Source organism: Podarcis filfolensis (genome assembly GCF_964270895.1).
Source record: "Podarcis filfolensis genome assembly, chromosome: 3".
NCBI classification, from domain to species: domain Eukaryota; kingdom Metazoa; phylum Chordata; class Lepidosauria; order Squamata; family Lacertidae; genus Podarcis; species Podarcis filfolensis.
In genome coordinates, this window is record NC_139606.1 from 51,345,908 (window position 1) to 51,358,694 (window position 12,787).

The 12,787-nt window shown below is 42.0% G+C and overlaps 1 protein-coding gene across 4 annotated transcripts in view; it reads left to right on the forward strand.

The window, feature by feature from the left end:
- Positions 1-12,787, forward strand: part of FOXO3 (forkhead box O3) — a 113,838-nt gene that overhangs the window by 10,462 nt on the left and 90,589 nt on the right. The window lies entirely within an intron of this gene.

Consider the following 12,787-nt stretch of genomic DNA (forward strand, 5'->3'; position numbering starts at 1 on the left):
TGGCTGTCCAGACTCCAACTCCCATCAGCCCCAGTCAGCACACCCAGTTGCTAGGGATGATGGGAGCTGTAGTTCAACAACTAGAAGCACTGGGTTATGGTAGAGACATTTCCTTCGTTGTAGTTCCTCTCTCCCCTTTAGGAATCAACTCTCTTTAATTTTTTCCTGTTCAAATTGCATTTCTTTTTTTCTATTTCTTTTTCTCATTCTAAAGGGCAGCTGAGGGTGGGAGAAGAGAAATTAATCCTTTGTCCCCATCAGTTCTTGAGGTTGGGAGAATGGGGGTTACCCACATGGCTACAGAATGTCATTTGGATTCTAGAGGCCTGGAAATTATAAGTTGCCACTCCACTGGCATTGCAGTGGTAATTATTTGCTTCTAAATAGCCCATGTTTGGAAGCACCTCATCTGTTGCAGAGGGAGATTTATTTGTTACATTTTCAAATGCTTGCTTAGGAGAAGGCATCTACTTCCTGCTTTGCTAGTGCAAGGTTGTAGATCATACCATTATGCTGTTATAGGCAAGGATCCAAAACATTTGGCTTGTCTCAGTAACTAACTGTTATTTGTGTTTGCCACCAATCCTTCCCTCCCGTAAGTCTTCAGCACAGGCTAGAGGTTTTGGGGATGAGTGCATGCATTCATGCATGCATGTATGTATGTTCATATATCCCATAAGACACTGGACTCTGATGTGCCCCAAAGCTCAGGGTGACTCTTCTGCATATGTCAGAGGATAAGAGGAAGGAAAGGTTCTCTTAAGGAGGGTGAAGACTTGTACTGTGCTGAGCTTTTCTGTGCCAAAGCTTAGCTGGACATACAAGATCCATGCAATTTGTGAAGAACTCGAGGAAGGGAATTGTCTTAGGGAGAGCTTGAAGTACTTACTGCCGTTGTTGATAGATCCCATGCTGATGTCATTGTTTGAGGAATCTGGTTAAAGCCTATTGCTTATATCTGTTATTTATGCAGGACAAAATGAGTTCGCTCCAGTGTAGTGGGGATAAAGATGGGTGCAGCATGTTCTCCTTTCCTTAAGCAATGTTGTTGTTGTTTTATTTTATATGGCAGAAGCATGGGCTTCTTAGATGAGTTTTTGTAGGCATGGCACATGAAGCGAGAAATGGCTAGTCAGCTTTGGTTAGTATGAAATTACATTTCCTCTAACATAATTAAGATTTTGCCAGTTTCTTCAGCAGCAAGCCTGTTTTTTTCCTTCTGTTCTCCCATACCCTGGTAGAATGTTATCTAACCTAGCATTAAGCACAGCAATACGATACAGTAAATATCTTCAGATCCTTCATACCGTCTACGTTTTAATAAACATATGTGCAAGCTATTTTAACACTCACCTACACATTTCCAAGCCGTCCCACAGTGATTTATTTATATGACTCAGTATCTGCACACTCCTTTGAATAGCTGATGAGGGTGAAGGAAAAAAGACTGTAGCTTCTGGTTCTAAAAGAACCAAGGGTTTGAGAACGGAAGGGCTGAACATTCTTGCTTTATGTGGAAATGAATGTTCTGGGAACGTTTTCCCTTTTGGTAATTTTGTCAAGTCGCCTTATTTCAGGTGACGCTTCAGCTTATTTCCATGCAATTTTTGCCATTCTCACTGTTGTTTCCTTAATCAAGGTTTCTCGGTTGCTGTAACTCATAACAAAGCTCTGGAATAGAGAGGGGAACATTCCTGCGTGAATTACTCCAAAAATACTGTATTTTTTGCTCTATAAGACTCACTTTTTCCCTCCTAAAAAGTAAGGGGAAATGTGTGTGAGTCTTATGGAGCGAATGCAGGCTGCACAGCTATCCCAGAAGCCAGAACAGCGAGAGGGATTGCTGCTTTCACTGCGCAGCGATCCCTCTTGCTGTTCTGGCTTCTGAGATTCAGAATATGTTTTTTCTTGTTTTCCTCCTCCAAAAACTGGGTACGTCTTGTGGTCTGGTGCGTCTTATAGAGCGAAAAATACGGTAACTTGGGTAGAATGGTTTTTACCCCAAAATAACTTGGGTAGTATTTGTGTGAGAATGGAAAGAAGCAGCTGAATGGTAAAGGTAGTAAGCAGACAGCAATCTACCTTAAAGAGAACTGTTAGATATTTCAGAAGTCAACAGAGTAGTAGTAGTAATAATAATAATAATAATAATAGTATATACAAGAAGCTTGGTTGTTATAACTGACAAGGGGCAGAGAAGCACTCTTTCTTAGACTAATTTCTCTCTCTGCATACATGCATGTGCGCACACCCCCACACCCACGCACCCACCCACACCCCAATCGATCAGGATCGGAGGGAGGAGCTTCCTTTAACTGGTCCTTATCACAGCTTGAGTTCTAAAGACAAAGTATTCAACCACTATTAGGCAGAGTGCTGCATTGCAAAAAAAAAAAAAAGCTTCATTAAACAAGCACATCTGTAGTTGTCTTTATTAACTTGATTTAAGTTAATAACTGCTGCTGTCAGGAGACAATATTTATTCCTCACTATCTCGTATTGATCACTTCCCTATAACCAAGAGTGCCAGCCACTTTCATATGACACAGAAATCAGAAAATTTCTTCCCCCATTTGTCAATAAACATATAGATGTTAAGGACTTGATGGGCTGCTCATCAAATCTGCAGAGGACACCAAACTAGGAGGGGTGCAATGCTGCTGGGATTCAAAATGACCTTAACCGATTGGAGAACTAGGCCAAAACTAACAAAATGAATTTCAATAGGGACAAATGTACGGTTCTACACTTAGGAAGAACCAGCTGCACAAATATACTTGCTTGCCAGTAGTACATGTGAAAATGATCTAGGGGTCTTAGTAGAGCACAAACTTAACATGAGTCAACAGTGTGATGCAGTGGCAAAAAAACACACACTACTGCTCTTCTAGGCTACATCAACAGAAGTATAGTGTCCTGATCAAGGGAAGTAATAGTTCCACTCCATTCTGGCTTTGTTTGACCACACCTGGAGTACTGTGTTCAGTTCTGGGCACCACAATTTAAGAAGAATATTGACAAGCTTGAATGTGTGCAGAGGGCAAACAAGATAATCAAGGGTCTGGAAACGAAGCCTTGTGAGGAACAGTCAAGGGAATTGGGTAATGTTTAGCTTGGTAAAGAGGAGGCTGAGAGGAGATATGTTAGCCATCTTCCAATATCTAAAGAGCTGTCACATGGAGGGAGGAGCAAGCTTGTTTTCTCCTCTGGAGGCTAGGACCCGAACCAATAGAACCAAGGTACATGAAATGAGATTCTGACTAAGTATCAGGAAGAACTTTCTGACTGTAAGAGCTGTTCATCAGTGGAGCAGACTCCTAGAAGAGGTGGTGGACTGTCTGTCCTTGGAAGTTTTTCAGCAGAGGTTCGACAATCATCTGTGATGGATGCTTTAGTTGAGATTCCTGCATTGCAGGGGGTTGGGTTAGATGTCCTGTGGGGTCCCTTCCAAGCCTACAATGTTATGATTCTAGTTTGGTTCTGTGAATTGGGCCTTCCCTTTCATTCCACTTACCATTTTCAGCTACTAGGGGAAAAAGCTGGTTTGGTCATTTGTGTGTGAAAATGGAATATAACATTGGCTGTGGACTTTTGCTCCGACTTTATCAATACACTTTAATGCATTCTTGGCTTTAGTTCTTCCAGGCCATGCTGAGTCATGGTTCTTTGTATGGAGCAGCAACTGTGGGCTCAACGCTGAATGATCAGGGAGGGTGGGAGAGCAATCCCTGCCTGATAGAGCTTACGGTCTGTAAGGTGATAAAATGCAGCTCTGGCACTGTAAGAAAACCAAGAGATGAATTTACTTGGTTCTGGCTAGTGGGGCTGCAGGGATTTCTCTTACTGAAGGATGGATTAGTTGCTGAGCCTAGAAATAGTCAAATAGGTTTTCATTGGGAGAAGCCAACTCTTCTCTCGGCTTCTGGAACTAAATGTTGAAGAGTTTGAAGGAGAAATAAATGGGAAATTATTGAGCAACATAGGGCATACAATTCTAAGGCACACACAGGAAGCGGTTCTGAAAGTTGAATAAACTGATTAAATTCCCCCTTGCCCACCCTGCCCACATGTCCTAAACAAGTGTAGAAGCTTGGTTGCCATCCGTCTATTTTGCACATGATGTGTAAGAGCTCCTACACATTTGCCAAAATCCATTGCAGTGGGTTGTAGTGTGACAGCAGGAAATGCAAAATGTTGAATAATGTGGGTTTTAACAAAACATGTGTATCTTTTTAAATGCCTTCTGATGATGTAAGACTTCCCTCCATGGCCATGTCACTTCTCTCCATGAATTGTCTTGCTTTTCAGTTTAAAGCGGATTTAGTTGTTGCTATGGGATGCCCAGGTGCTTCTTCCTAATTTCAATGATTGTGTGTGATTGATTCTGAGGCCCAGCGGGACAGCCCTCTGCTTTTTTTCAGAGCCTTTTTGTGTCTGTAGCTTTCCTTATGGACATAGAAACACTGGGAAGATTCATTAAATTCTCATTTCCTGCTGTTTTAGAGCTTGATATACATTACAGCTGCTCTTGTGGGCGGATTGTTGAGAATCCTGATGATCTTGCTCTCAATGGGCAGGGAAGGCTGGAAGCAATGGCTTTAGTACCTGGTATCCTTGGGCAACTGCCATGGCCCTCTGCTCCAGCAGGGCTTGCTGCAATACATAAAAAAAAGCGCCTGGTCCAGGACTATGAGCGTCACCAGGAAGCTGTGTTTAGCAACCATTTAAATTTCCCACAGTGCCCTGGATCACCACTACATTGGGAGCATTGTAGAAAACAAAATGGCCGCTAGACCCAACTGCCTGGTCCTGGCATCAACAAGCAGGGGTCACCAATGGAAGAACGGCTCAGACGCTACCTCTGCCTTTCCCTGTCCTCCCAGGAAGGCAAAGGAACCTTTGGAAAACAAAAGGCGTAGGAAGAAGCTGCTTCCTTGAGAGGAATTTCATTCATTCTTTCTTCTTTTAATCTTCTGGTTTTATTCAGTGAAATGCAGTCAATTTGCAAATTGCAACTCTTCTCTGCTGCTTCCCCAATAAACACCAGATTGTTTTAAAGAGCCCACCTGCAAGCAAGGTGGAGACTGACTCTTTCCTCTGGGCAAGGAGCTGTTCCCTTCTCCTCTGATTTTTCCTGGAACTCCTTTACCTTCTTGGGAGGGTGGGGAAAGGTTAGGTTGGGCTAGTGCTCCAAGCTACTTGAAAGGAGATCTTCAGGACTCTAAGCGGCCAGTTTCTGACAGGAGCAGCTGGAACATGTAGCCAGGCATCTAAGCGCTGTGTGACAATCAGTGCCACTGGGTGCTAAGGGCTGCTTCAGACATTTCAAATCTAGCAAGTGTGCCGTATGAATCCATGCTGTGTTCTGTGAGAGATGTTCCCTAAAGGAACTAAGTTCTCATTCTCAAACCATTTCATTGTTTCCCCCCATATGTGTGAGGCATGGGAGGGACCACAGTTCTCTTTACTTCCTCACTGCATACACTAATGTTGAAGCCTACACATTGTCCACTTGAAGCATGATGGACTATTCTGTGGTGGTGTCTCCAGGGCTGTGTGTTGCTATTGCACAATGTTACTTTAAGTTGCCTTTCTTTGGAGAGGCATGAAAGGGGCCTAAAATAATTTTATTATCAAAACCAAATTGGGTACCCCCCCTCAATTTAATGGCATAGCCTTTAAATAAAAAAAAAAAATGGAAGGAGATTGTAGCATGTACCGAAAGTGCCATGTAAGTGATTATTGTTGTTAATTATATGTTCCAAGATTGAGTGTAACTGGATACTAAACTGTATATAAAGATTTTGTAGACTATAAATGTAGAACTACTTTCTCTTCTAGAGAAAAACCTAGTTTCTCATTCACATGTGCCCATGTATGTGCATGAAAGTTAAAATGGCCCATTGATTAATATTGAAGAGTATGAACTAAACATTATGTAGTCAAACTAGTTTAAAATAAGCCATGGGCATACACAAGTAAAAATGATTAGAATGATAGACAGGTTACCTGAAAATACATGGAGCCTGGTTGGTTTCATCCTGGCTTATTGGCTTGTGACAAAGCAGGCCTTTTCACTGGTGGTGCCAGTGTTGTGGATTGCTCTCCCTGCTGAAATACGAAGGATCTGTTGGTATTGGCTTTCTGAAGACACATCTGTTTAGCCAAGCATTTTCCTGACCTGAACCTCTTGTTTTTAATTCTTTTAATTGCTTTTTAAACTCTTAATTGTGCTATTTTAATTGGTTTGTTTTATTGGACATTTGAATTAAATTGTAGCTGTTTATTTTAAGGTTTTGATGGAATTGTTTTATTATCTGTTTTAATTGTGTCTGTTTATTTAGTGTGGGTTTTTTTGTAATTGGTTGTATACTTATAAACTGCTTACAAACCTTGGCAGTTGAGGGGTATATAAATCAATAAGTAAGGCTATAGTGGGCATTTTAGTACTTGAAGGCCCCTTAAAGAGTTATATCACTTTCTTTCAGTATGTTAATCGGGCCTTGGAACTTCCCCAAACATAGCAAAGATAGACGGAATCCTCTATCAAGGCTGGAGGCACCCGGCAGGCTCTTGATAAGTTCTTAACATGTTGCGTGGGGTCCCCTGATAAACTGAACTCTAAGGAAGTGTGCTTTTGATATGGTTTTAGATCTGCCCCATGATGTCTGTGCATTGACATGCCTAGGGGAAAGGTTTTTTTAAAATCTGTCATTGTAAAAAATGTGTGTAATGGTAGCATGCCTTTGTAATGGTGAAGAATTTAGCATATCCCCTGCAACATGAGGGTTGATCTATATAAATACTGAAAAAAATTATAGTATAAAATAGTTAATCATTAGAAATCCCGGTATGTCAGGATTTCTCCGATCTCACTTTAGGACCATTTTCTCTTAATCCTGAACCCAACAAAATGTTATATATATTCCATAAAAAGCCTCATTTTCTCCATTTATGCATTTCTTTTGTGAGTTCATGCTGTTTTATTTGTGTATGTTTGCCTGACTGTTACCACATGCTATACTTTCTAACCTTTTGTCTAAACTAGGAAATGAGGTGTGATTAGCAATTTTGATAAGTAGCATGTATTACCTTGACACATTTTCGAGCATTGCTTAGTAGCGAGGGTAAATAGAAGGTGCACCCTGCTTCTTATATGTAAAAAGGCTGCTTCCCCACCAGTAGAAATGGGGGGCTCTGTGTTGGGAGATGTGTCAGCTTTAGGAGCTAAGACTAAAGGACATGGAGAGTATAGGAATTGGGGACTTTCCCAAACGGGTGGATGTGAGGGTAAACACCCACCCACTGAAAGTTTTATTACCGTATTTTTCGCACCATAGGACGCACTTTTCCCCTCCTAAAAAGCAAGGGAAAATGTGTGTGCGTCCTATGGAGCGAATGCAGGGGGGAGGCAGGCGGGAAAAGCCCCCAAGAGCTGCACACAAGCTCCGTGCGCTCTTGCGGGCTTTTCCACAGGAGGGAGAAGGGACTGACTGGCCGCATCAGTCCCTTCTCCCACCTCCCAGAAAAGCCAGGAGAAGCCGCAATCTCTTTAAAGGAGTTGCGCAGCTTCTGCCGGTTTTGCGGGAGGTGGGTGAATCCCCCCACCTCCCAGTAAAGCCAGGAAAGCCCTGTGCAACGTCTCCCGGCAAGGAGAGGCTGCACGGGGCTAAAGAAGCCAAAACAGCGAGCGGGATCCATCCCGCTTGCTGCTTTGGCTTGCTCCATAGCTGCGCGCGACCCCTCCGGCAAGGAGAGGCTGCACGGGGCTAAAGGGGAAGCCAAAACACCGAGCGGGATCCATCCCGCTTGCTGCTTTGGCTTGCTCCATAGCTGCGCGCAACCCCTCCGGCAAGGAGAGGCTGCACGGGGCTATGGAGTCTTTAGCCCCGTGCAGCCTCTCCTGGCAATAGCCATAGCCGCGCGCAACCCCTCCGGCAGGGAGAGGTTGTGCGCAGCCTGTACGCTGCTCTTTGGGGCTGGGGGGGACTTTTTTTCTCTTGATTTCCCCCCCTAAAAACTGGGTGTGCCCTATGGTCCGGTGCGCCCTATGGTGCGAAAAATACGGTAAGTGTTTTGCAAAATATATGGGCTGGATTGCATATGAAGAGGCCAACTGCTGAGTTCCATCTCTTAAGTGGCAATCCTAACACATGAATTCTGTAGGGCTTACTGCCAGGTATGTGGCGTTAGGACTGCAGCCCTAGTCGATATTAGCCTTCTGCTGAGGTATGTTTTTCTGTCCTTTAGGACGTAAACATATTTCGAAATGTTCTATAAGCAGGGAACAGGAGGAGCAAGGCATATTTCTGTGTGGTGTGAACTGAAGCATTTTAGGGTTCATCAGAAGACACCTTCCCTCACCTTAAGAATTAACTGAACTTGTGATGAGGGGAGCAGAACTGTGCTTATTAGCACTGCCCCAGAGTCTGAGACTAGATCTGCGTTATAAATTTAAAGCTCAACGCAACTGACTTTTCTCCCTCTCTTCTCCCCTTGCACCAACTGCTGAGTTCCATCTCCCCAACCCACCATTTGTGGATGGTGCTGGGCACATGCAGAGCAAGGAAGAAGGACATTCCTGTTGCTCTAGTGCTCATCCTTGCACCTAGTGGAAATATTTTGCTGAATGTTGCCCCATGATACCACCTTAACACTCATGGCTTCCCCTACAGGATCCTGGGAACCAAACATTGTCAAGGGTGGCAAAACTACACTTCCCAAGAGCCTTTGGGGGAGGCCATGACTATTAAAGTGGTATCACAGCGCTTTAAATATTGAGTGCGGATGTGGCCTGACATCCTCCTGTGGCCCCGTGTTTGGCATTTATGAGAGAGTTGTGTATGTGCACAGATCTCTTTCTCACAACTGGGAACCCTGAGCCTGTCATAGTCCCCAAGCACATGGAAGCGCCCATCTCATGCACAATCCTTTCACATTAACACTAAATGCCCAGGAGAATTAGCCATGTTCCACCCCATATTCAATATATGTATTTGGGGGTAGAATATCTGTAGAGCTCAGTTGTCAACCAAACATAGAAGCTCTGAAAAATCTGTCTGTCTCTTTGTACTGGAGATTGCTTCCTGAGATGGGTAGGTCAAGCTGGCTTCCATTATCTTTGTTGCTGGCTTGACTCTCTGGAGAGGAGGAAAGCCTCTCTCTCTTGGGATGCATGCGGGTAGAGAAATAGTTAGCTTTGCTGGTTTCAGTGGAAGTGAACAATGGGAGGAGTTTTTAGTGGGGTGGGGGAGCAGGGAACAAAATATAAAATGTAAATGTTTTCAAGAATGAAACTGCATTTCAACAGATCACGCGACTCTGCAGTTATAACCTGCGTATCAAGGGCTGACTATCTTACTGTGCCATGAGTTGTGACCCATGGTTTTATTTCTGCATTCAGATATTGGAATAATAGCCACTGTTTATCATTGTCGATATGAAGCACTTAGCTAGAGTTGCTAATTTTGGTGTAAACATAATGTAGCTACTTAATATCCCGAGTCATTTATTAACAACTTGACAAAAGAAATGACAAACTTCACAATGGTGGTTCATTACCAGAAGAATGTTCACGAGTCTCTCAAGTCCCGTGCTTAATCTCTGTTCTGTTTAAAAAAGAAGCAAGCTTAACATTGAACGTAGAGGATTCATGTTTTGCACTTGTAAAGAGGTTTAAACTCAGACCTTTTAGCGGATATCCCTTAGAAATCAGTCAGCTATATTTTTTACATGCAGAAAAGTATTGAATGGTGTTTGTTTTTGCATAAGCTGCTGTTGTTTGTTTAAATCTGTTTTCATGTTTTAAAAGTCTTCTGAGTTGCCACTTTTGCTTCTGGTAACCCTACACAGTGAGAGTTTTGGATCAATGACAAAAGGAGGCATGACATTGGATTTTCAAGTAATTCAGGATAACTGTGTCCACATCAACAAAAACAAGACACATCCTGGGTGAAATTCTTCAGTCAGCCATTAAATTTTCTCCCAAAGATTGAAAGTCTATAGACTGAATCTCTGATTTTATGTAGCATTTTTCTCCAACCGTTTATCATATACAAATCCAGTTAAAAACAGGATGTTATCCACCACTGTAAACATTTTGCAGAGTGGCAGAGGAGGTTTGCTTTCTATCAGTAGTTGTCTTGTTTGTTTCATTTTATATAATAGCTTATATTCATTTTATATAACAGCTTTCCCATACAGAAGAGTGGTGCTATTACACTCTGCTTGGAACTCTTCGAAAGAACAAAACTGGAACTGATACAGGTCCTGTTGTTTTTCTCATTAGAACCCTGCAACCAGAGTCCTTCATTCCAATTGCCCTTCCCATTCATTCTTTTCAGGGGTGTTTACTTGAAAGTAGTTTGCCAAATCAGGGAAGCTGGGGACATGCAGAAACATGCACCATGAAAATAACCTACTTGTTATTGCTTTCCATTTGGATGTGTTTAGGGCTTGCCACACATTTTATTTTATTAAAGCCAACAGAGTAGCTTCTGGCTTTCCCAATCCGAAGAACAGGGTGATCACATGTGGTTATGTGATTTAGTGAGATTCTTCCTGATTTCTGCTAATATAATTTCAAGTTGTCAGGGTGTTCGAATTAACTTCTCGGGGTTGCTTTGTTAGGTTACATTTCGTGTTTGGGAGCACAACATGAACATGGGCCCTATATGTAAGCGGCACTCCATCCATAAATTGTGAATTCCCACCCATCCCTTGCAAAAATAGTCATAAGTGACGACCGAGAAAGGAGCCAGCTCTCTGCCCATCACCACCTATGTATTCTATAGGCAAAGGCTACTCATAATTTAAACATAAAGGCACCATCCAGAAATGATGCTGAGCATGTATATTTTGTATTCTAGAGCTTTCAAGTAGAAAAGATTGAAAAATTCAAATTTGTTTTTAGATCTTAGCAATAAAAGCCGCAAAACTCCCAAAAGAATAAAAAAAGACGATTTGTGACCAAACACTGATGCAGTAAAAAATCGTTTTCTGTACATTTGCAGGATCTCCATAATAGCTTGCCCCCTGTTAGTGAGCAAAGTAATTCAAACATTTGGAGGTTTGACCAATAATCCTTTCTACCTAGCATAGAAAGTATTTGAGATACTTTGATCTTTCCATAATGAACATTGTACAAATGATGCAGCAGGTCTTTAAGAAGCCCACTTCCACATACATAGTGCCTCAAAGTATATGGTATTGTCCTATAATGGCCATTTGGGATAGCAGTGGCTATTCGTTGACTGGAAAAGAGTAGGTCTCCTAATTGGATATTTAGTAAGAGTAGATAAGTAGCTTTCGTACCCATGAGAACATTTAATCATATAATAACAGGGGGGAAGTGAATGAAGCAGTCCGCAGGGCCTGTAGCTGGATGCCCTGTTGTCAAATCGAATGCCTTAATTGTGTTTCATAATATTAGGAGCCTCTAAGACTATGAAATGGAGTTGCTACCGCTTTGGAGAAGAGAAACATAATCATTAGTCATTTTAATAAGGGAGCTGGAAATATATGAAAAGTTTAAAATTTCCTTGCTTACTAACATTAAGAGTGAAATGTGACAGCTGTCAGATCAATAGAAGAGTTCCCACCTGGTGCAGGAGCACCCATGAGGGGTCATTTTGGAGATGTGGAACAGGTAGATAGAACAGGGGGCGCATAACCCAATCTGCTGCTGGATCCTAAATCCTATAATGTTGGGGACATCCACTTTGTTACAGTGATATGTTATGCTGGTAAAAATTTGTGACAAGGGAAGTTGGTGTGGTATGCAGAGGCTTGTAATTATGGTGTGCAGTTGATACTTATTCCTCCTACCTCTTTGAAAGTATAAAAGCAGTTCCTAGCAGCGCACCTTGTAAGAGTAGGATAAGTTTGCTCCTTTAGCTCTTTTTAGAATTTGCTATTATTATTATTATTATTATTGTTGTTGTTGTTGTTGTTGTTGTTCTTAGTACCTGGATGCTGCTATATTTATTGCTTTGCAAATGCATATGTAGATTATGTAGTCCACTGCTCACTTGAATTTATCAACCATCTTTGAATATCAGTCAAGTTGGGTTCCAGATGATGGTGTGCATTTAGGGTGAAGTGAAACTCACATGAGATATGGTCTATGGAAAAGACTTCTTAGAAAGAGTGCATATTTGCACAAGTCTGGATCCAACCCATAGACAGATAGATCCATCCATCCATAAATAACGTACATAGACAACATTGTAGAAAGAAAATTGTGTCATTTATTTAAACAATAACAATTTATTCACCCATAGTTTTACATCTGAAGACACCTTAATATACATTTTGATCCTCTTTTATCAGATGCGCTGGTGCACATATTTTCAGAAAGAGGCATGTGGGGTATGAAGTAACAGCTTGCTTCATGTTTTGAGATGAAGACCAGATCCTTCAATATGAGTTGGAATTATGTCATTAACTTGTATGCGGATCACACCTTGTGCCTCATATAAACACTTGTGCGTATGATTGAGCATCTAAGTGGAGCAGAACAGATTCTTAGCAAAGTACTGTTTACCCCCTCAAGGGCTTTGTCTGATTTCATAACGCCATACATCCTCTTGTGACATACCGCCTTCTTCTGGAGCTTGCATGCATTTGCCAGTATTGATAGAGATGGAATAGCTGATACCAAACAATGAGGTGGAATGATTTCTGTGGATATGTATAACTGCTCTCTTCTGTTCTCCACCAGTCCTGCATTGAAGTTGTCTTGGAATGAGCCTCTGCTGTTCGGCATTGTCAATCAATTTTGGGTCAT